Source organism: Bombus vancouverensis, chromosome 9 (genome assembly GCF_051014615.1).
Source record: "Bombus vancouverensis nearcticus chromosome 9, iyBomVanc1_principal, whole genome shotgun sequence".
Classification (NCBI taxonomy): Eukaryota; Metazoa; Arthropoda; class Insecta; order Hymenoptera; family Apidae; genus Bombus; species Bombus vancouverensis.
In genome coordinates this window covers 13,906,836-13,932,809 of record NC_134919.1, presented here as the reverse complement: position 1 = coordinate 13,932,809, position 25,974 = coordinate 13,906,836, and the positions used below count along the sequence as shown (strand labels likewise).

Genomic DNA, 25,974 nt, shown 5'->3' with positions numbered 1-25,974 from the left:
AAGGTCCAAACGAGAGGGTAAAAGGAGAAAAAGGTAAAAAAAAATTATAAAAGGAAGTCGAAGGCAGAGGAAAGGAGAGAGAAGAAGGGCGGATAAAGAGAGCATAGAGAGGAGGGGTTTCACAGGCATCTCGTCAAAAAAGATGAAGTCACCGTGGTTTTGGGGCGGCACTGAGAAGAGGGGTGGGTGAGTTCTTTAAGGTAGGAGGCATGCGCGGTGTCCGGGGGTGCAGGACGCCGTCAGGGGGTTAGTCGCTTGCCAACAACACGACGCGCCGCTCGTGTATCGCGATCGTTCGACTCCATTTGCCGCGCACTGTCCTTTCGACTTCTCCTTTGCTCGCGTCTCCTCGCTTTCGCGCATTCATCGACGCGTCGAGCGTTGTACGTGATCGCGGTACACTCGAACGCGGGATCTCCAGTTCCGCGCTCGTCCTTTTCCATCATCTTACGCGAAACAGCCAGTCGAAAGTTTGCTTCGAGTGCACAGACATTAAGGAAAAGTTTCGATTCGATAGTGCTAGGTGTTCTCTGTCGTCCGCTGTATTCTCACACGTAGCGAGATACTCTTTATCGTTTCTTCGAAAGTGTTCCTGTAACAGTTACGAGTTTCTTAGGAGGTATTATGTGAAGATGAGAATCCAGATGGAAAGGTCGAGGACTTTGGGAACAGATATCCGTTACGAAGTACAGGAGCTTGCTTTTCCTTGAACTCGTGATTCTGAAGAGCGTAGCCACCGTCAGCGAACGTTGGCAATTGTTTGACACGATGCGCGGATCGAGGTGAACTTTCGCGGGAAGAAAGTGCTAGTGGACTAAGGTGGTTGCGGAATTTTGTCGAAATCTTTCCGGTCGAGGATCAAGTTTTATGGTTTTACACGGCACCGATGCGCTTTTTTGCCCAACGAAACAGTGCTGTGATACAAGTGGCCTAAACCTTGCCACAAGAGTACTGCAACGTGTTACCGCCACTGCAGTGAATGACGCGAAAAAGTGTACGTAACTTCGATCGGCCTCTTGTAAGACTGCATCTCGTTGCTTTTTGGATCTTACACGTTACCAACGAGCAAGATAATCCAGGTATCTCTTTTTCTATTTCTAATTCAACCGAATACTATTATACTTATACTTGTAATTTGATGTTCCTTGTTATATTCGAATTAGGAGAATCGGCGATGAAAGCGTCGCAACACGTTGATAATTTGTTAAGTATATTCGACAGTTTGATAGATCGTTGAAATGGAAACCCTTTAACACAATTCAAATGACAGCTATTTCCTCGAGAGGACAGGAATTGATTTAAGAGATTTTATCCAAAGGAGATTGAAATCGTATCGCGATACGAACAACTTAGCTGAGTAGTTATGTACAAGGGTATACGCACGTAATAGGTTCGTAATACGTTAGTTATAAAGCGAATATACCATGGATACTTATACGCGCGGCTAACTCGTGCAAATGCATTATGTAATACAGGCATACATTGAAACTAATTAGATAACTTTGTTTTCCGTTTAACAATGAAATTGCTATATTACCTAGTAGAACGTGTACTGCACACGGAGCATCGATGCATGGGTTAAGCTCGTTGGTTTTGTAATTTAATTTCGAAACCCCGCTCCAGGCTAGGATACTAAAGCACAACTAGAGAAACGGAGATAACGTTTCTACATAGAAAACATAAGGCAAGTTATCAGAGATTCTGCGCGAATTTTCGCGCTGAATAAGCAATTCGTCCTATTCGCCGAATAAGCAGAACTTTTGGAAATTTACGCATATAAATATCCAAGGGAATTTCTTTAACGACGAAATTGACGAAAATTCGAAAAACGAAAAATGTGGAAAAACGACTTGCTTGCGAGCTCTTGCAATTTTCCAGCGATGGACAATATTTGCGTCACGTCAAAAATATAAAATCGAGGTTTCAACGATTTCGTTAAAAATGCAGAAAAATTGATAACGCGTCGAGAGATAATTGTTTTTATTTTTCGCATCGTGCAACAGTGTCCATCAACGTTGATATCGATATCAGCAGGCATCGTGCGTCTTCTTTCTCGCTGGGATTAAATGAGTGACATTCTGTGCATTTAGTGCCCGATTTAATTGAAATTGAAACGGTATTTCGTACGTCGTATTGTGCTTACATGGCGATGTGCTTTCCGTAATGGTCGATTTTATTTCACCATGGCCGATAAATACTATAATTTCGGGTCCTGCCGCCGCAATTACCGTGAAACGTTAGGAGGAACACTCACGATACAATTTCGTACGAAATGTTGCCGTAATTCTTCGTTGAAGTAATTGGAGAGGGGAGTTGGCAGTTTCTAAGGGAAAGATTCATTTGATAGCGGCATTCCGCAGCATCGCCGGTATTATAATTTTCGAAGAAAAACGACAACCACATAGAGAAGATTTTGAGTAACAACGATTCATCTTCATTCCTGAAGTATAATTTTGGCAATTGCTTTTTATCGATCGGCCAGGTCAGATTACTTCGAAATACATGCTATGTCCACGTTGGCGAACATTGGAGATACTGTTTCGTGCTATGTACTGGTTCGTGCAATAGCTAAAGAACGGATTAGGCCGATCGGTGTACGGCCACTTCAGAATCGATCAATCATCGAGGATTTTTATCGTTTGCCTATCTGAACTTTTGTCGTTCGAATAATTATGCAAATACGATTTTCTTCGCGCGTGCATTGCCGTGGAATTTAATTAATAAACACAAAACTATTTCGTATTGGTCGGATGAGGTCGTTCGTTTTATTAGATCATCGCTTCTGCGAGAATATTAATACCCTATCTATGACTGCTTTCATGGTGTAAAAATTTTTTAACGCTGAGAGAGATATTTTAACATTGATTCTATCGTTTGACTTATGTTACGGGACATAAAATATTTCCCTTTTTGATACTTGATTTTTACAGCGTTGAATAATCAACGTATCGACGATCGATCGTATTAATGAATGTACATACATCGCTCTGAATAATTGTTCGTTAATTACTGCATTCCTGTGCTATGCAATATTAATGTAGCTATTACTGTAGAAACGTTTTGGTAAAGGTTGGTTCGTTGCTCTTTCATTCGGAAAAATTCATCGAACAATTTAAATGAAGTTGTCAACGAAATGACAATAACTGATATCGTGTGGCTAGCATGCAATTAACGTATTAATTAAATGTAGAAATTGCTGGCACGTTTAATAATTGCCACTTCTGTATTATTATCGGCCGAATAATAATCGTACGAAATTTTGCAACGTAACTACGTCCAAATGAAATTAATATAATAGATGATACGTAAAATTTTGCGAAAGCAATGTGAAAAGCGAGATGACGGAATAAAAGGAAGGAAAAGGGATACTTAGTCATCTCCGATGATGTCGATGTCGGAACTCGTGTCGACGAGATTGAGGGAGAAAGCGATGGACGTTGGATAATTAATTACTTTGATTGCTATTAGAGAAGAGAATCACGTAGGCTGCTGCTTCATTCAGCAAGCCGATCGTCCTATGCATTTGGTCACGTTGTTAATTGCCATTTCATTTATCTGTGGTTTCATCGGGATTTCCGCAAAAAGAAGGAAGAAGGAAGAAGGAACCTCGTGGATAAATGTCGTCCGAAAGACTTCGTCGATAAGAAGGTTAAAGTTTCCATTAGAAAAATGTTTTCGTCGTGAATGACTCGACCGGCAGGGCCATTTGTTAAAGAGGTGTAATAAAAAGACGATGTTTTTCATTTTCTTTTTGGTTCTGATCGTGAGTGCTGTTTTGTCACGAGAACGCGATCCGGAGGTGTCGATCGTAACAAAAAATTCGATTTCATCCGACGTTGACACCTGAGAGCCGATAATGATAGATGATTCCCTTCGGTCGGCTCTTCTTTCATCTATGAAAATACTAGCAGCCAGCGTAGCCATCTAATGGAGATCGGCTGACAGGAATTTTTCTAATGGCTTTTCTTTTTTTATACATACCTTACGAAAATTACGGTTGAACACTGATATCGTCGTGTTTCCCCCTTTTTTTGCCAGAAAACTTGTCGGACGTATGGAATTACGTTATTCCTAATAGGTCACCGAGTTTTATCCGGTTTTGTGGATATTCGGCTGGTCGTGTAATTGGACACAGATGCCGCGGTGGCTTTCTGAAAACGTAGATACGCGCAATATGTACATACGTATAGATTGGAATGTACACATGAGCCGGAATAATCAAGCGAGCTTTGCGTTTTATTTTGCCCGCTGTAACATGCGCGAGGCGTATCGAGGCGCCGCGCCGCGCCGGATAAAAATTATTCTCTATTAATAGTAATAGTGTTCGGATATACAGCCGCCGGAGAAATCCCTGATAATGGAAAAATACAGAGACGCGGCGGCTAAACCCTTTGGTAATGTCGCGCCATGCCACGCCACACCGACATCAGGTCAACTTTCGAATTAGGTCATAGATAGAAGAGGATGCTCGGTATCACTTTCGCGAGTGCATTTGAATATGTATGTAAATTTAAATCAATTAACCTACAATAATATATCGAAAATGCGAGCAATATCGCAAGAATATGTTTGCCATCGTACACGGCAAGTGGTGACGTACGTACACGGTTTAATAAAACCTGACATTGTTAATCTACGTTAAATGATCTGTGTGCGCGTAGAAATAAAGATACAAAAATTATTGGCCCATTGTCAGAAATATTGATAAAAAGTGGCGCCATCGAGGGATTCGGTAAAACGTTCGATGCTTAAATTTAAATCACAAGTGGCTCGTCGACGTTAATTTATTAAACCGTTACTCTGCGCACATTGATTTCGCGTGAACTATTACGTTGTGCGCTACTTTCGCATTAACTCATTTATTATAAACGCATCGTTAACCGTGTCACGATATAACTATGTTGAAAGGTAATTAGTGCATCGTACAGCAATATGTTGCATTTAACGATATAATACGTCGCTCCATTCGCCGAATAAATTACTTCCTGTCGGTTTAGATAAGCTTCTGACTACTGGACGCATCATAAATTTCATAGGAAAAAATTCTTTGTTCTACATCGCGGTTAATCTAGGAAGTGGTCGAGTAATTATTCTACATCCGCTTTATCCCTAGCAACTTTCTTTAATTCGGCCCACCCCGTTTCCCGGAACAAATCAACCATAGATTTGACAAGCATACCTAAATTACATTACAAAGTCTCGATGACGAAGTACAAGCAGCTGCAGTAGATTAGTTCCCGTAACTAACTATAATTGCATCTGTCGCGGTACCGACTCCTCCGCTCGGTGTTTCTTCTCGAGTGCTCTTTGATAATTAGGGGAAAGTTCGAGTCCAGCTAACGAACTACGGATCGTTGTTACCTACGGTCTTGGGCGGAACAAAAGGTGTAACGGTAATAAAGGTCGTACAACGATTGTAATAAATGAAAGTGACGCAGAAAACCACGATGCAAGTAAGATATACAACACGACGAAACAAAGATGTAAATAACAACGGTGTAACAATTTGAAATAAAGCGATGAAAAATGGTAAAAAAATAGAGGTGGTAGATGATATTATGCAAAGAGGAACTTTAACTTTGAGAAAAGATAAAAAGCGATAGCGGTAGAACGAGAGACATTCGAACGTTCTATGTTCAAAGCGCTTGATCCAATGAATCGGCTACAAATAACGTATTTTTGATACTTATCGCTCGCGATATACTTACCTAGACTCTACGGGTGCAATTGGGCTGCGTGTTCTTGGCTCGCGAGCCAAAGACGCTTCATTATTCAAAGACAAGAGCAGTGTCGTTAGGTGACACGACCGCCGCTATTACCTCTATTTCCGTCATTCTCTTCATGTGGTTTATTAGTTTATTGTATGGGCGAATTTACTCGTTCATAAACGTCACCTTTATCCTTTGTATTAGCAGTAATCTTACTTGTTAAGTGGCGCTTTGCGCACGAGTTTCTGCACGTAGTATACCGGGCACTCGAAATCTCTTCTATTCGACTTTCTACGTCGACAAACCTGTGCCTTTGTTGTGTGCATCTACAGTGTTGAAAAACAATCGTAATCTAAATTTAACAGTGCATAAATGTACATAATAAATATTTACAGAAGCAGATATACAAAGGGAAAAGGAAATGGTAATTCCGTCTGGAGTAGAAAGCATTTCGCGGCTTTAAAAAACATTGCGCATATTGGTCTCGCACGACTTGCTTTGCTTCGATAAAGCTGGGCGATTAAAAAAAAAAAAGAAATAAAATGCTTGAACGAATAGGAATATGCAGAGATCGTAACATTTCGTAGTTCATTCGTTGTTATTTTAATGGGATTACGGACGATAAAAGCTGTAAAAATTGCCTCAAGAATATCGTTATTATCGCAACCAAATTGCACGTTGGAAAACAAAGATCTACATGTAAGCGAGAATTTGCACGCGAATCAAGTATAAGCGAAGATTAAATGGCCAAGAATTTATTGTGTCTGGACAGTTGAAATTGGCAGCAACGTTAATAACGACTAACGAAATCACAGTGACAAGTCCTAGAAAGTGGCCACCTCTTAATTACGATAGATTATCTTTGTTCGCAATGTCCGACGTTGATAATAATTTTATGACACGACGCGAAAACGAAACTGCTCGTTAAAACGACTGTAAACTAGCGGTAACTCTCCTCTGTGACGTTGGTTTGAAATTGAATCCTTTATAGCTTGATTGTTCAACCTTTCTGCGAATAAAAAAATTGTTACTCTTAACGAGCACCTTTGTTCTCAGCTTTATTTTCATCAATGGAATACAAAAGATTTTCTGGCATTGACGTCACGGGCAAATTTATTTCCAACTTCGATCCGGGTATAATTACATCAGAGGGAGAACCAAATTTCCCACTTCCCTCCCATAGAGGGAGAACCACTTTTCGCCAATTCATTCTGCGAGACTTACCCAAGAAGGGACGAATATAGAACACACGGAAGAAAGAATTTCGAAACAAAAAAGTCACTACAATACGTCGCTATGAAGTCAAGTTCGACGCGATGAATATCGAGGGAACGATATTCACGCCGACGGCTACCACTTTTCTCGATGCATCGATGCGATTCTCCTTTTAAACAAAGCGGCGATCTTAACCCGCATTGCAGAACCTCTTTTATTTCCTTGTTTTCAAGCCGATATCTGAACGAATCTCGAAGTTCCTTTCCAACTTATTCATCTCTTCCCAATTCATTGTCAAAGAAATTTAAAGTCTCCCTCGAACTTGTACTGTTGCTACCGATATTTTATTTTTTGAATTTAACTGTCTACAGGCGAACGATTTTTATATTTTTCTTTATCGAGATACGATTCCCTTTATAATTCGATATCGTTGTATCAGGTGTCGTCGTGATTTCACGTTGGCTGGTTTTTTCACGAAACCGTACGAAGAAAATGCGAAGGGTTGTTCCTCATTCGAGATAGAATCTACTCACCAGGTGATATCGCGAATAGGTGAACGTAAACGAAAGTGAAAGGATAAAAGGAAAGAGATAGGGGATAGAGTAGTATCCGTAAGGTTGACCTCGTGATATACGATGACCATTACGAGGATCCCGAGGAATGAGAAAAGCAAGAAGAGACCAGCTTTTGTACACGTATGTCAACTTCCTGGCCTACTGGGAAAACGTATTACTGTAATTTTACGTGTAAAAGTTATTATCTAAATTTGTCGGAAAATTGTCTGCCAAACTTCTAGCCCCGTATACTCCGTATGCTAGTTGGATTTTCACCCCGCTATATCGAATTCTGTTCGATCTATGCAAACTAAATTAGCATCTGCCGTGACTCGTTGCCCGGTTCGTGCTATTTACGAAAAATAGATAGGTATATCTTTTCAGCCACCTGATAATGCGAATAACTCGATTTTACCTTGGAAAGTATTTAGGTACGTACATACGTACATCAGGATGAATGCGCGGGCGGATTTTTTCTTTGTCGATGCAGCGGCAATGCAATGCGATGCTCGAACCATTCGAACATTTGCTCGCAAAAGGTTGATTCGTGAATGTGTTTAAATAGACGTTCCATTCACTTTTCGTTGATTCATGAAAAATTATTAGTCGGATGAAACGGTTATCGGATCGAAAAAACGGGCCAAATTGCAATTTTTCTCGAACACGAAGTGACCTCCTGAGAGAAAGCAGATGGCGTGACGAATATCGCGTTCGACTGGTAATTACCAGCTGGAGGGTATACCATGGGTAATCAAACGATCAGACGTTGCCGTTCCCAGCGGAAAACCAACCCTTCGTGCCACCTTGCGTCTACATATACATCCTGTCTTGAAACCAGCGAGAAGACTTATCGGATCTCGCTAAATATGTCAGACCTACGTCTTCCGGTATCCGGGAAACCTCATCGAAAGTGACTTTATTCGATATCGATTTGCTGTTCCTTCCCCTTTCATCGATCGAACAAATTGTTTTCATACCGTTTGCGGAAAGAGGCCGAACTTCCGAAAGACCTCGTTGTTAATAAGATTCATAGGCCGTTGTAACTCGTCTATATTACGTCTGGGTTACCAATCTAAGTCATAAAGAATGCAATCTGATTATTTTTGAAGCAAACCACCGATGTATTATTTGCTCTGTCATCGAGACATATATGTCTGGTTTCTGGGTTTAGATCGTTCATGACAGGTAACCACGTTGGAAGATCGATACGAAAGTTGGACTCGTAAGAATATCTCCTTTTTTGAAACGTGAATAACGTGACAGGATCGATAGGCAAAGGCAAACGTCGAACCAAACCGAATAAACTTTCAAAAGTGTACAATAACTGCGCCGATGGTGGAACTCTGAACGAATCTTTTTCCAACTTCGTAGAATGTTGACAGACAGAATCGTTGATCGAATGAGTTGTCGCAGTGTTATGAATTAAATTGAAAAGTCGATGAAAGGCACGTTTCTTGGTAATTTATTTACATTATGTGCATCATAGCGTTTCGCTTTCTTAAATATTTCAAATCTCTGAGCTCGTCTGCATTACATTAACGACCGCGGAAATTGCACTTGACGCACGAAAGAAATCCAGATTCTTGCTCTTGCAACGAATAATCTAAAGCAGTCGAGCACACCTTTCACACCTTTCATCTTGCAATTTCTTCTGGAAACAAACAACGGTGCCAGTGAAAAAGCTGGTAAAGTACTTGCTCTATGTCGCAGGTATCTTATGGATTTGGTTGGTCTTGTTTTTAATTAATGACAGTACGAAGATAATGCGCGAAGATAAACGATTTCTTTTTTCTTGAATCGTTAAAAGTAATTTCTGTTGGCGTTCGCCTTTCGTTGGTCGAAGCACGAGGTTAATTGGCAACGGGAATGGTGATCAACGTGCCATGATTAGTGAAACGCGCAGGATGATGAAATTAATGAAAATTTGTGAGCTGAACCGGTTAAACGCGAACACAGGCTGGTAAACCGATAGGCTTTGGCCGACTTACGCTTGGTCGGAACAAATAAAAGAATAGAAATTACCATGTTTCACGAAGCTTAGGCAGGAACGAGTCGTTATATCGCAGAGGTTTGAAATATTCGATGAGTCAGCGCGCTTCTATGGGTTCCCTTTGAAACACCATAGCCTTTCGCGGTTAAATATAAATATAACCGGCTAAATCCGGGTGAATAGCCCCTGCTCCAGTTTGAGGTTAACGTAAGTCGTTAATCCACGGTCGTAATCCAACGCGCGATATGTAATATTCTTTTGCACGGATTTGCGACGTAATTTGACGAACGATGTAATCTATGGAATTAATCCAAGACGGTCTAGAGCAACGTGTATAGGATCAGATTATGCGGAATTACGACCTCGAGGAGGGAGGAATCGTTTGCGAACAGCCCGGTCGAATAAAACATGCAAGATGAGATCGGATATACGTAGGGGATGATCCGTTGACGCATCTGTCGTGCTTATAAGGGATGTTCCCTGTTGTAGGCCCCATGAGACAGTGAAACACGACCCATATCGAACCGCGGTTAGTCACGCGTGTCAAATGAGCAAACTTAAACAGATTATATGCCGATTGCTGGATATTTTGGCTGAACCACGTCGTCGTGAAGGGAGCCTGACTTTTGCGATTTCGTCGACAGATGTGCCGGCTAATTTCGTGTCCCTTTTCCCTTTTTATCGTCCCCGTTTTACGATGCCGCACACGGTGTGCGTTTAATAGCATATTACAGGAAGAGAATTCCACTCTCATTTTCACTTCACGACTGTCTGCGTTAGTATGGGGAATTGGTTTTATCGGACTTTTAAGAACGTTGTAGGAATTTGTCGTTGCAGCAAGCGAAACAAATACGTTAGAGGAGAAGTTTCGTAAAAGAAAAGCTTTTATGGAAACAACGAAACGATACGTAATGTGGGTTTACTTGTTTTAAAGTCTAGTCACGAAATAAACACGGTATATATGTTATCAGAAATGGTGCAGGTTTAATAGAATGTGTATAATATTTGGCGAACTTCTGTCTGACAAACCGGGCCGGATACGAATAAGGAAGTTTGTTCAATGTGATAGAGGAGCAAGTTGCATTGTCTTCGCCGAATATTTCGAGAACGCCGCGTTACTTGCTCGTTTCGAGATGGATGAAGCTGATGTATAAGTGGTGAAAGCACGAACTCCTTTCATTAAATAATTATTTTCAACCGCCACACGTGTATACATCTTCAACGGGATAAACCGAGAAAACCGACGATACGTTTAAAAGTATAGGAGCAACTATTTTGCCGAATTTTCCTTGATTCACAAACGGAATACATAAGACTGAGAGAAAAATGTACGGTTCGAAGTACGCTTCATATTCTATTCCCTTTTCCTTTCGTCTGATCCTTTAAAGCTGGTAACTCGATAGTTTGAGCGATAGTTATATGCCCAAGGAAAATGACTCGCTGCCTAAGATCAAACGAGCATCGTGAGAACTAACGAACTGGATGGGTAGTAACACCGCGACGGCACAGAAGCGTCTTCCTCGAATTCAAGAGACTTGGATTTTCCGTTTAATTAGCCTCGGGTCAAAATCAACGTAACTTATTATCCGAAGAACAGTGTCAGAAAGTTGGATCGATAATGGCAACTAATTTCAATTTATCCGTTCAATTCATCGTTACTTTTTCCAGTGGCCTGTAAAGCAATCCTCGCGATAGACGAATACATCAGCGGTTGAAGTCCGCATGAGCGTGTCGATTCTTTTGATTTACCGAGTACGCCGAGATTGCCTGGCAAAAGTTTGAGTTCAATCTAGACTTCGTTGGCGCACGTTGCGCTTTGATTAATAGAGAAACGCAAGCCTACGCTTGGAAAATGTATGGTAAAAACGTTGATGAAGTTGCAGCGCGGTCAACGATCGTTCCACTGAACGCATCGACCGATATAAATTATTCGATGGTTATAACAAAGTAACGCAAGGGTAACCTTTGACATAGGATGGTTTGGAATCGAAACCGAAGTGCCGGAACGGCTGCAATTAAAACTGAATGGAACCGGCGCGATCCCACAGCCGATGCTATCAAACAAACAGCCATTAAATGAGAATTCGGATTCGATGTACCCAGACGTGTCACGAGAAGTTGGAGAGAGCGCAGCACAGAATTCGCAGGCTGCACTCCTTTCACGGTACTTGGGACGTAGTCTGAACGTGATTCGATTCGGTACACTTCGCCGGATGACGTTCAAGAGCCAGCAAGGGCTTGAAAGATTGCGATAAAATCCAATGATTAAATTTTAGTCGGCTGTGAAGAGAAATGCTACGTTTCGATTTTGGATTGCGCGTAACGGAGATGAATGATCGTTCGTTAAAGTAATTCAGTACAGAGAATAACGGGTTTAACGGTAGAATGAAAGTTCTGAAAGAATGCGTCGTTTTAATTCCCAGCGAAGCGATTCAGCGAATGCACACGCGTTCACGGAAGAAATGCCTGAACCTTCTATTATTGCCCTTTCTTTCATTTCGCATAGCTTAGCCAGCCGTGAACAGAACGATATTAACTTTCAACGGGTTGGTACTTTGATTATTATATACGATTCCCAACGTTTAAAATAGTATAAGACTATACCAAAAGAAGAAAAAAGAGAAAAGAAAATAAATGTTTGATACGGATTTACTGGAAGATATTCACAAACCCCAAAAGCTTAAAAGATAGTCCACGAGTTTACCGAACGAACCTTCCAATCTCAATTTTTAAATTCTCTTTAAAGTTCCCTTCTATCGCGAGCTAGAATAAACTAAACAATGAAAAAAAAAAACAATATACACTGCAAAAATAAATCGAACAAGATGAGGAATTTTTCCGAAGATTTCGTTCGAACTTGAGATCTCTGAAGGGATTTTCCGCACATGGTAGTGAGGTGATAGTGATCGGGGTGATAGTGCTGCTGCTGGTGTATGGGTGTCGCTGTGAGGTACCGCTGCTTTCTTCTCATTTAGGCGTCGTGGAAGAAAAATCGGACTACGGATGCCGGGATTTAAACCGTGAGCAACACTCAGCCAGGCGTGGTCCAGGAATTGTATCCGTGAACCGCAATGTGCGTTCGAAATATCGATGTTCATGTGTCTTGCAGTTTACACGTTGACGCGCAATTAGCTGCGTTCTTCATCGACCCACGAGTCAAGTGATCCACCGTTCAGGGTAATAATCGTCTACACCGTGTGTATGGGGCACACGCGTCGACGCGTCTCTAACTCAATCAAAGCCAAGTTAAAAAAAAAGAAACATACCAAGTACAAAATACCCTCTCCTGATCTTTGATTGCGGCAAGAAGATACGGATAGGCCCCTCCGAAGAAAAATCGGATTATGGGAGCCAGGGATTTGAACCGGGATACTGAACGTTTGTAACCAACTGCGCTAACCATTGCTTTTTTTATAACGTTCATTGTCTAGTAGATGAGATTACATTTGTATGTTGTTCACAATAAACAATGAACTTCGGTTGTGGGGTGTTTTAGGCAAAAGTACCGATACGTGACGGTACGACATAGTCATACAATGTTTTGTGTGTCGAAATTACAATTTTTAGCTTACTATTTTTAAATTAGATTTAAGTCACTGTAGAGCGGTGCTTATATACGATATTGTTTTTTCCTTCCTATCTCTGTCCTGAAAATCTGGTCACAGAAACAGGACAGTGCGCTAACCACTGTTCTGCCGTCGCCCGGTGGTAGTTTTGCTGTCGAGTGCCGCTATAGTAATGTTACGCTACGAGGCTTATTATAGACCGTGTCCCTAACCGTCGCTCGTGGTACTACAGTGTCGCAAACAGATCGTCTTATAGTATCGGCGAAATATATACAATGTAGCGACAAGCGCATAGTTGTCATGAAGCAACGAGTTCTAAAAACGTCGATTCGCCTTCGGTCCGTTATTGTATCTACACAAAGAAGGTGGCATACGTGACCATAGGCGCGAACGGCGGCGTGACCCGTGCGTGGTGGAGACAAAGAAAATGTCGAAAGGGAAATTAGTATTATTTGAGGATTCAAACGGAATGCATCGTGAGGTTTAGACGAATAAAATCCAGGTCGCTTAGTGTAACGAATACATCGAGAAATATCATAAAGTCGGGTCGAATTACTGTAACAAACTAATTGTATTCATCGTTACATCATTTGTTACGTGTTCATAATAATATTAAATATTGTTAAATATACAAGTTTGTATTAATCCATTTAATTCAGTGTTAAAATCATTTGAACTACCTCTATTATCCTAATCGAAACAGGGGATCGACTAATTCGCGGTGTCGATTATCAGAATCGTAGCGAGAATTTACGCCTCTTGCTGACGCGTTTTCCTCGCGATCGCGTCTCTCCGCGAACGGTCGTAACAAGTAGTTCTACATCAAAGGAGCAACAATTACGTAAAAAATTCATGTAAACAATGACCGTGAATCTATTTGTACGCGTATGTGAGCTAAGACGAATGATTCGAACGATATGTGATCGAAGACTGGGCGAATGTTAATGTTAAAGTACCAGTTATCGAGTGAAGAACGATTCTCGAAATGCACGTAGAGATTTGAGAATGCATAATGTCACTGTGACATGTCAGTGTGAAAACTTGATCACGCGTTGCACGACTGCGTATTATGCGTGTGAAGAAGGACTTCCTTAAAGAAGGATGGGATGTAATCGACAAGGTGTTAGATGGAGTTATAACGTTGTTAAGAATAGTGCAAATCATTTGTTGCTTGAATCTATCAATCTTACGAATGAAATTTAGATTAGAAGCTTTTTTTAGTATGCGTGCAAAATGATTTGCTGTAGTGAATTGATAATTAAAATACGGTAGTATGTATCGCCGAGTAATTGATCTGCTTTATGATCAATTAATCTTTTCTATTTAAAGTTCCATTGTTCGTAATATAACAAATACGATAGAATAATTTGCGTTCGTGTGAAGAGCAAGAAGCGTCATTATCGGTTTGTACAATTTAATACAGTGGTTAGGAAGCAAGTGGTGTGACCAATTATCTAATCATCGAGAGACCAATCCTGATTTATACAAGTGCTATTAATTTGTAGCCAGAGTCGCGTTTCGAAATTGTTACGAATTTCGAATTAATCGGGAGATACCGAATTTTATTATGCAACTCAATCGATTTGTTAATCACGTTTCTTTTCGCATTTTTACAAACTAGTAGTCATTTTTTCGTTTTTCAGAACCGACAGGAAATTCTGATACGCAGTCTCGTTAAAAAATGAAACTGTTTTCTGAAGGCTGTTAATGAACGATACGCGCTAAGAGTATACTGCATACCAATTATAATGGTTTGATGAATTATGGTGACGAGATTTAATTGAAGAGCGTTTGAGAACTCTGTCATAATGGCATAGCTATTAGTCCAATTCGGTGAATCACCGAAGGATTAACGCGAAAGGACCCAGAGCACCATCCCGAGTAATCTCGTTCGGTTTGATTTCACCTGCACACCGAGATCTTACGAGACATGGTATGTAGTTCAGAATCCTGCTTCCATCCCATGGCTTATACCGTGACAAATGGCTAGGTTTCCAGATAACGGTTAGAAGATCCAGGATTCGTATCTCTGCCAATCGATTGGTTTCAATTCGAGTTCTTGATACGTGACATTCTTTGTTTCTTGTTCTGGCAAATGCAATTCGAATTTCTGTGTATTCATGCACGTCACATGCGTCATGTACGTGAACGTATATTGAAAAATTCGATGCATCGAAGAAGATCAACCTAAACGTTTGTTTGCTGACTGCGCAGCAGATAGAAAAAAATTGAATCTCTAAATATCTATTTCCATCGTTTTTTTCTTTATTCTAACGATTTAAGAGCATCACTAGTGGTATACTTCCCAAAATTATTTTCGTTCGCGCGTTCCTACTCGGTCGCATCTGCATGTTAGAATATTAGATATTTGCCTTGCTGTAAGAACGGTCCTTGCGTTGTCTCGTACGATTAATTTGACACAGTTTTTCTTCAAATTAACGTGGCCTGGTCAATGTAAGTATACACGCCCAGTTATTAGACTTCCAGTAAATTACCTGTCTTGCACAGTGTAATTCAAAAGGCTTTCTCGATCCTCCGCAGCGAAGATTCTATGCTTCTTTGCAGTCTCGATAACATCGGAACACCTTAAAGGAATTCCGCTGATAATACGTATTGTTTCGACGCTATTCCTTCGTAGCTATCATATGCCAAAGTACCGCCATATTATCGTGACGTAATTTTCCATGCAGACTAGAAATTTCTCTACCCTTCTCGTTTATTCCTAGCTTATTCTCGATGTTTCTCTGCCAGCCACATTTTCTGTCGGGAATTTCTTTGATATCTGCCTGGTTTCGAATACACTGGAGAAAGCATGTTAACAGAGAAACGAAAGATTTCCGCGAAGCAATTATGATTTTTCCATAAAAGATCGTGTACGTATACTTTGCCATTGAGCGGTATTTGTGCGGAAAAGGTAATTTCCAGTGAATATTTATTCCTCTTACTTTCCTGCAACGCGCGCCACTGATTTTCATATTCTTTCAACTGATTTCACACTGGCGGAAAGGAGTATTGACCTGGAATGAAGCTTGGGACAGGTATCATTAATTATGTATCCACGTAGCATGTATTATATCGGAATATTGGAAAATACACGAACGAATTTCGTAATTAATGTTACTTCATGTACACTTAGCGAACGATAATTTATTAGTCCTCGTTGAAAATCTCTTCGGTATCTTCCTTCAATTATAACAATTCGACGTGAAGTTACGTTGCTTCTTTGTGATTGTATAAAATTTTACTGAAACGCCATACATATTTATATTTGCTTTGTTGAAGGTAATAGTATGTTGTTGGAATATTCGATTTACCGACTGTTTGGTTGTTTACGATTATTTGACGCTTAATTGATTAAAATGCCAACAAGTTCAATCGCCCGGGGAATGTTCTCTCGATCGACCGTATTCAAATTTATAACCGTCGGGTAACACCACCAAAATCGGCAGGATTCTTTATCGTATTTGAGGGAAAGAGATAGAACCGAAGAGAAACGAATGATAATAAGAATTCCGATTTCCACTCGTTTCACTTCGGGTTCAGCGAGATGATCCGTCTTGAAATTGTGAATGCTGGCAGACCGTTTTTTCGATAGTTCGATGAAATGGCTTGGCTAAAAGAAAAAAAAAAAAAAAAACGGAGGAAAAGAGAAAGGAATGGATAAAGTTCGAAGATTCGAATAGAATCCAAAGCGACCGTCAGGATTGATAATAGACAAGGGATAAATGTAATTTGTCCGAAGCGTTTGGATCTTATGAGACGATGGTGTTGCAAATATCACGACATTTTTGAAAAAAAAGAGCTGTTTTTCTATCGGTGCTTTTTATAGAATACGTCGATACAGGTACAAAGTAATTTCATAGCTCGATTAATCGAAGACCAATTTTCGACGGGACACGTACGATCCATTAATCACGTTGGCATTATATTTAACTTGGACTCTCGAAACGTTTTGATTCGAGGGTAAAGGGGATCAATCCGCTGCAATTGAAATCTTCTCTGCTGTATAGCTGGAATCCTCCGCGTCGTTCTCGCTAATTGAAAATAAAGAACATGATTGAAGCTTTCGGGAAAAGTGGAATCGCCGCATATCGATTCGAAAAGCGATCATTGACGTTTAATTACGATAAGAATTTTTTCTACGCTCCTATTACCTACACCGTAATTGGCAGGCATATTTACGATAAGACAGACTTTTAACGGAACTCGACAAGTTCTAAAAGACATATAAAACTAAACTGAAAAAGTAAAAGATGTATAAAAAATTTCATAGTTAGCCGTTCCTTAATTACTTATTTATTTGTCTGTAAATATTCAACGGATTAGGTTATTTAACGGTAACAAAGTTGATGAAGCTAGTAAGAAACATAGGATTTAAGTTGCACAGTTCCCGTGGGATGGTGTGTCCGCGCGGCAACTACCACGTTAAACAGGTGTACTGTACATAGATCGCGCGGCATCGACCTTCTAGACGTACATACATATATACCTATATACATATTTCGTGTCTATAATGGATGATGCTTCGTCGAAATCGATGTTCTCAAAGTTTGAACTTATCTTTTGAACCATTTTTCTTTTCGCTTCTATTTAGATCCGAGAAATCTTGTCTGTTATTTGAAAAACGTTCTAAAAGAAGACGAGTACTGCGAAATTCATTACTAGCCTACGATACGCACGACTGTCTCACAGGCCGAATCGGTACGTAGTATTGCCGAGGAAACGGTGATTAATAACCACATAGGAGTGGCCTATTGTGCGGGTTTGCAATCACCGGTAGTTCGGTTCCCCATTTTCGCGTATCAGCCGAGCAATAAAACACGTTAGCCCTTTCATCGGTGGTTGTACATTCATGGTGTCCTCCTATCCAGACGTCAGGACGCGTTCTGTCGCAGCATCTCCATTCTAGTTCCGTGTTGACCGGTCGATTAACTAGGCGGCCAGCCTTTGCCAAGGCGATAAAGTCAGCCGGGAACATGATTTATTCCTGATGGAGAACAGAACAGTGAGGTATTGAACTCCGGCGAATCATTGAATTATCGAGAATTTCGAAGAGTAGAATGCTCATGGTTGGTTAAGTTGGACGGAAAGGCAATCGAACTTCGTTAGATCGCAACGTTTACAGTCGGAAAATGGCGTGACGAAGGGAGGGGGGGGGACGAATGTTCGTCGGAACGACGAGAAGAGATGTAATAAATTACAGGTTAAACGAGCCCGCCGTTGATAAAAATAAGTCGGTAGTCGTGGTCGGCAATAATTTCCGCTTTCACACGGAGAGGGAGAGAAGGCGAATTGAACGAGAAATAGAGAGAAAGAGACAGAGAGGAGTTCAATCGACGGCCGGTGCAACGTCAATTTCGACGTACATTTACTCGGCTCTCGAGCCGCCGGTTTTGAAATGTAAATTTGCCGTGGGTAACAAGTGCGCGCGGCTCTGCGGCTCATAACGAGCCGACGAGAAATTAGGCCGGCGCAATGGAACCGCATAGCCACGCGGTCGGAAAAACGGCCAGGGTTCGTTACGTTCTTTCTCCTTCACCTGACTTCGCTTAGCTACTTTCTCCCGAAAAAGAAATTAGCGGGGTGGACCAATTTCCCAGCGACCCATTCTTTCGCAGACATAAAAATGGAGCGAGCTATTCGATTAGTTACCGCGAATCGTATGATCTTAAGTGCGTTCACTGGTATTTGGATGATGGGCATCGCGGAACTCACGCGATCGAGCACGCGATCGAGCACGCGATCGAGCACGCGATCGGACACGCGATCGGACACGCGATCTAGCACGCGATCGAGCACGCGATCGAGCTCATGATCTCTTCTTCGACTTGCAGATAGTTATCGGATTACGAGAGCGAGTATGTCACTGACTACCCTAATGGACAAGTCAGTCGAGTCTGGACCATGTACGAGACTCAACTTTCATGCAGTTGAAATTTAAATCGGTAATCTTGCACGGAAATGATATTCGACCTGCGAGTAAGATAGCCGGTCAACAGCGTTTGCGTTGCATAAACTTTGATTAAATCTTCACACTGCAACTTTTTCGGAGCTGTCATAGGACGGAGTCGTTTATTGTTATCAACAACAGGTAATTTTCTGTCTTTAATTAGGAGAAAGAAAATCGTCGTCGTGTTTATCGTCGTAATTAATAATAGCAAAGATATTTCCATATTGCATAACTGTAACAAAGCATAATTCTAACGAAGGCCCTAACATTTCTGCAGAATGTGACACAGTCGCTTGGTAATAGACAAGGCGAGAGGTAATCTCTAATGTTATTCAAAGTCAACTCCCACTGTAAGTAGCTTCAGGTGTCACCGTCATGTGTAAAGTTGTACATATCTGATACTAACAATTTTACGATCTCATAAAGCGGAATTCTCGCTGTACGATGAATTTCATTAGTAAGGCGTGCGTAGCGGTGCTCGCGTGTAAACTCATCACCGGTAAAATTTATCCCGCGTGTACCTTATTAAAACGCAACCCCCTTTTAATATTTGGCACGACTCGGTTGCTAGTTAATTTGCCCCTCTGAGACGGACTGCGAGATAACGGTTAACGTTATTCGAGAAATTTACTTATTTTGCGATTCAACGCCGTTCTCAAAGCGAATACGGGGCAGGATTTAACTTGACGAAACTGTTTGGAACCTGGTTCCTCTCGCAACGTTTGGATTTCGGCCTTTCCATACAGTTCACTTTAGATACGATGAAAATTAAATTACTTTCCTTAAAAGGATCTCTTGCTCGAAGCTTTATAGGACGCTTTCTGCTGCTTTACGAATTTATAATCAAATTCATTAACCGATAAATCCAAAATGAAGAAAAGAATAATGTTTAAACAAACCATTCATACACTCTAATATCTTAGTGCGTAGCTCGATAATGAAAAGATGCAATCGTTAAGATATATTACGATGTAATTGGCCGTATTTCTAAAAATTCTTCTTTACCGCAAGTGCCAACACGATAATCCCGAAAGAGCTACAAACTGCGGACGCAATACCACCAACGATCGGTTTTTTTTGCTTCAATGGATACGTGGAACCATAAAGGAAAGTTGCGAGATTCGATAGAGGAAGATAAACAATTTACTATATATCGCTCGGCACGCTTAAACTCATCGATTTTACGGACTTAGTGGTCCGTTTTATTTGTCGATGTTGTACGATGTAGCGATGTAGATTAGTTTTCTTTTTTCTGTTCTTTTTTTTTTTTTTGTATGTCAAAGACCAGGTCAGTTCTAGTGGATTAACAGCGTTGCAATTAACAATCCACGAGAAAAATGTAGCGCCCAGCGTAAATTAAATGAGGTGATTGGATATTTAATTTGGTTTGATCGTTCGCAAAAGTTGTGTCTCGTTTGAACGAATCGTGTAACGAATGTAAAGATTCGCTATTGATACAGCGCCTGGTGCAAAAGAGTTTCTATCGTAATTCGAAGTTTCACCTTCAGTTTGTTCGCAGGAACTTTTTTCTTTCTCGATGCTGTCCTGGCCGGTATTTGCGCGAAAAATGCGACGAAAGATTTTCACCAGTGAGCGGAAGTTATTTGGGTGTTCTCATTTCCTGTGTGCATCCGCGTACGCAAGTACGTCGTTCTTCGAGTACTAGCAAGATGTTCCGCAGGTATTCCGGATATAATAAGAATATTCTGGAATTTTAGCGGTAGATTATCTCTCGACCGAATTTCATTCGGATTTCACCGCGGAATACATCTCTTGAAATTCGTTGAACAATCTCGGAAGGGAATAAACTTGCCTTTCTAGTATATTTTCTATTGATTTTAACTTCAGTTGTTTACTCATCTCTTCCTGTTGCTCGATCTCGAGACGAGCTGCTTCGCTTTTATTAAATAATCTTTTAAGACGATTAATGAGGATTTTCATTAGATTGTTTAAATAAACTTGTTGTATTTATGGGCAGATTCCGAACGTAGTCTAATTTCATCTGAAAACATTTGCATACGAAACAATTTCTGTTCTTGACTCGATCTTGAGTTCTGATGTTAAATTTTACTTAAACTTCGCAAGTAGGGTAATGCGTTTGCAGAGCAGTAGTTCAATAAGAAAATAAAAATAGGCGAAAGCAATTTCGTTTCTAACAAATTTTCAGCAGAATCTTACGAAGTCTGTATCGCAAACTTTTCTTAGAAAATTCATCCAGCCTAGAAGTGGATTTTGGAGCAAGTGGCTGGCAGACACGGCCCTTCGTGCTGTTTATGTATTTTACTATCTACGGATACTATTCAACTAGTTGACTTGACGTGTCCAAATTCTTTCTCTCTATCTCTCCACTTTTCTTTCCTTCTTTTTTGTATTATTACTTTCAACGCAACACGAAAAATATATCGGTGGAACGAATTTAACTCATTCTTCTCACGCAAAATGATTTTTACTCGATGAAAAAGAAGTTTACAAGCTTTATTTTCATCTTTAAACTGTTTAAACTTTATTTTCTCAATTCTGGCAACAAAGTCTATTTCGAAACTGTACACTCGTGGAAACAAATTCTTCGATACGCGAATCCCTCAAAGTAAAGAGAATTTTAGAGAAACGATTGATCGTTTTCGTATACGCAGAGAGTAAAGAGAAGTTCTCTTTTCCTTCGATGGTCGATCTGAGGTAAAGAAAGCCAATGTAGCGCGGCATTCGTAACACCACGCGCTATCTAAGAACGAAATGGTCGATTGCGGAGAAATTGCTTCTCTTGCTTGTGAACTTACGATCATCTCAATTTTGTCCGTGGTCTGTTGGTCGATTTTCTGGGTTAATTCGTTGATTCCATCTACCGTAATACTGCTATTATTCATTTTGTAATCTTATCCCTTGACTCGATATAATTAAGATGTGAATAAATAACGTTAAGTACATTTCTAATAGCAAACGGAAGAATACTCGAATAAAACAAATATGCTTGCCTCTCTCATCACGATTTAGCACGAGTTAAAATCACGAGTTAAAAATAACGTCTGACATTCATATAATGAAATAACCAAATTTTTAAATAGGACGACATTTTTTCCCAGCTTCCTTTTCTCTATTTGTAATATATTTAAGAAAATAGTAAACAGTAATTTTTCGCGTTTGATTTGCAATTCCTGCTAAATTTGCATTACGTTCAAGATATCTTTTAACGTTGAACGTATGTCGAACTGTTTAAAAGGAAGAGAGATAAAAAGCAGAAAGATAAAAATAGAGAAACAGTGAAACGATACGTAACAGAAAGAAGCGACTCGAAATCGAAAAGTTTCTCCCTTCGATTCGGTGCATTTCGTTTTCGGAGAATTCCGGAGAACTCGTCCCTTTAATTACAGCGATATCGACGAAAGACGAATCGGACGAGAAGTTGTCCAATTCTAAAATCGTGAAAATCAACCCTGGCTTCATCAACTAGAGATTAATAGTCCTCTCTGCTTGTTTTACTTCTCCGTTTCCTTACAACCGATAAACTTTTTCCATGATTAATCGTGGCAGCACGAGGCGACGCGGTGACCTATGTACTTATTTTAAGCCCAGGGTTGATCTCCGGATCTATACATTCTTCTTCTATCTCGATTAAGAGACACGATAGCTGTTTCACGAAAATTGTGTGCAAAAGAGATAACGAATCGTCAAGTCGTACAATCTGTTAGTAAAGTCTAATTGGACAGCTTTTACTCGTCGAAAAGTGTTCCGGATTTCAAATTTTCATACAAGAAATTCTTATTCTATTTAACACTGATACTGAAAATGTCAAATTATCTTGCAAATGTTTCGCTTTAACAATTAAACGGACATTCTTTCTTTATGAACTTTGAATCTGCTTTGCGATTTTAAACACTTTTGTATTACCTAGTCACGGATTATGAGATAAATAACCGATCGATTAACTTTTCTTCTTAGCTAACGATACTATTCTTAAATGCCAAAACACGTTGAAATATGCACGAGTAACGCGATTTTCTCATTTTCTACATAATTTTCGTTCGTTCAATTACTTCACGATGCCATTGAACGATCTTGTTTTCCTTTTGAATTCTTGTTTAAATATTTAGAAAAATGAGGACAAGAAATAAAAGAATGGAAGATGTCTTTTACCGTAGCCAGCGAATAAGAATAGCAATTTTCCCAGAAAATTAACATTTTTGTGTAGTTGGTATTTGGTGTACGTTTACATGCAATGATGATACGTATGTTAGAGAACAAGACTTGCTAACCGAGAGACGTTCAGCCAGACAAAGTACTATAGCTTAATGGAAATTTCGAGTTTAGAAAAGGTTTCATTAAAAATTTGTAACTTCCTGTGAGGTAAAAGAGAATTCATGTTGTATACACCGTTGAAACCATCTTAACGTTTTTAACAAATAGAAAAAGCTTGTACAAATTTAATTAACTGGAAAGAAGTAGTTGCGAGGGCTGAGCTTATCTTTGTTACATAGAATACTAGCTTTAAGCGAATGTTACTTCAAATTATAGTCTTTTCCATACAAATCATTCGAAAATGGGAACGCTACTATTAACGAAGAGGAAACTTGATAGCTATGACACGAACATATTGTCAATGCGTGGAAACCACACAAAAACTGTACTGATCTCCGTTCGGGAGGTGGACAAGAGATTAAGGTAATCCCACCTAACCGATGACGTTCGTTGCAAAGGTTTCAACAGATTAATCGGTAGATCGATCGTCACTTGCAACTAGCGCCATGGAAAAAGTCATGATTTTGCAATACAATATAGAATACAAGAGATGAAAATCATTCTACGAAATAATAAATGCTAACGTTTAGTATAAACGTGTTACGACTGTAGAGAGACATTAATGAGGTAAAATAAATAATTACTAGAGACATTGCAATTTTGATGTTAATCCAAAATAATGTATTTTCAAATAGAAACATGATACAAAATGTCGAACGTTTGTGATGGTGCCGAATATGTATGTCATACATTTGCTTTTATTAAATATTACCATCTGTCAATTTTAGTCAAAAATCGATTTTTAGATAGAGTACTTATATACAAAATAAATATCGGCACGATACATCCTTCGAATATGCTTTAAATTATAGATTAAGTTGTATCGTAGAATTTTAATTGACTTCAACGGCAGCAACGCAGTCGATCAAATCTTAATGAGCTTGTTTCAAACTCATGTTAAATCAAACGTTAAAGTTACGTGAAGTATACCTCTGAGATACTGATTAAAATTGGCATAAATTTATACAGTTATTATTATATTACTGAGATTTTATTTAGAGAATTTATTTTGTAGAAGACGTCAAAGTTTAAAAAAACAAACTAAAAGGTCGTTTTTATTCAGTATCGGTAGGGATCTTCATTTCGCTTGTATACTCGGACCTCTAATAAAACTTTTTGATCGTGTTATTTTAAATTAATGCTACTATACTGGATATTGAAACCAGTTTCACCAACGATTAAATCCAGTAATTAATACGCGCAAATCCAATGATACCGAATAACGCAGAGCTTTGCTGATCTGGATCAGTGACAGTTTTTAGTAAAAGAAAACGTTTGCTCGTACGCGCTATAATTAAAAATACAGTACTCAACAAATATCCTACGCACATTTATCATTTATTGCGCATAAAAACGAACATTACGAAATCTATCATAATGTTAGAGGATTCGAAATTGATCGTACAATAAGACCTTATATAAATCTTGGTGCACACGTTGTGTTTGTAATCGCCTCTTTTTATGAACGTCATGTATTTCCGGTATATTTTTCAGTTGGATGAATCGCGCGGATATTAAATTTGTTAATACTTTGAAACATTTTCATGCAAGCTTTGAAAAAACCTGGCAATTTATATAATCCTTACACGATTAAACTATGCACATTTTTTGGGATGTTACTCTTATATCTTCGTTATCGCTCTGTAATATAGCCAAAGGGAGGTGCAGGTAATTTTGCAAGTAACTCGTGTATGAAGTATACCGTTTTAGACGTTAAAAGAGATAAGGGTACAACGTATTGGTAATGAACTGTAAACGTAACATGGAAGGTCGAACGCTTTGCATACCTTGTTGAAGAGAAAAGAATCGCGGCTAGATACGAGTTTACGCCGAAGTCATTCAAATAAGCATCGACATGCAAGTTTTGACGTTTCCTGCGAACGTATTGTGGCACTGTATTTGCGGTTTCCAGGAAGTCTTTAACGCCCGAGGTTGTCTGCCTCCGAGTGAGAACTTGTTTCATTTGAGCGCGATAAGTTGTACGGCAAGCTTGAATGCAGTGTACGAACGAACCATTTCAATTTACCAAGGGACACGGGCTATTCGGTAAACAGAAGTTCTTTCGACTACACTGCCATTTGTTTCCACATACAACGTGTTCAATTACAAACCCTCCTTCTCAAAATACTTTCACCCTGAACCCGCTTTATTATGGATAAGATTCATCGTTTTGTTGAAACACGAGTGTGGGTATAAACATATAGTCCATTTAAATTATTCAACGATATTATTCAACAATAAAAGGAGCATTAATCCGCGGCGAGAGAAGCACGAAATGTGCGCTCATTTAAGACGAGTGAAACCGGTATACTTGTTAACCTGAAATCGGCTTAATGTCTTTACACCGCATCGCTGCCCTTTTACGCTCCTTCCATTCGTTATCGTTTCAACTTCCTTCCTCTCGTTTCGCATATTTTACACGCGTACAATTTCAACTCTCGGCGACGATTCTGCCACGATTTCTCGTATATCTGCACGACGAGCTGATTACACAAACTTTTGCACCGATGTTCATATCAGTATGTAAATAAGTGTACTGGCTATCATCATGAAACCGTATGACCGAGATCATTACCATGGATCCCGTTCCTTCCTTTCAGCTCCTCCATATCCCTTTGCATTTTGCAGTATATATATATATATTTACCTACACGTTTGCTTACCAATGTATACGTGTATTACGTACTCTATACACTTA

At 39.7% G+C, this 25,974-nt stretch overlaps 1 protein-coding gene and 1 non-coding gene across 2 annotated transcripts in view; one reads left to right on the top strand and one right to left on the bottom strand.

Moving 5' to 3' along the window:
- The first annotated feature begins 271 nt into the window (after positions 1-271).
- The window catches only part of LOC117163539 (cell adhesion molecule 3), a 45,277-nt gene continuing 19,574 nt past the window's right edge, over positions 272-25,974 (top strand). The window contains exon 1 of the mRNA XM_033345891.2: positions 272-1,079. The gene's annotated coding sequence lies outside the window, so the exon portion shown is untranslated. The remainder of the gene's footprint in view (positions 1,080-25,974) is intronic.
- LOC117163826 (5.8S ribosomal RNA) lies at positions 12,493-12,647 on the bottom strand. The gene has a single exon (XR_004465520.1). It is a non-coding gene; the product is annotated as a 5.8S ribosomal RNA (ribosomal RNA).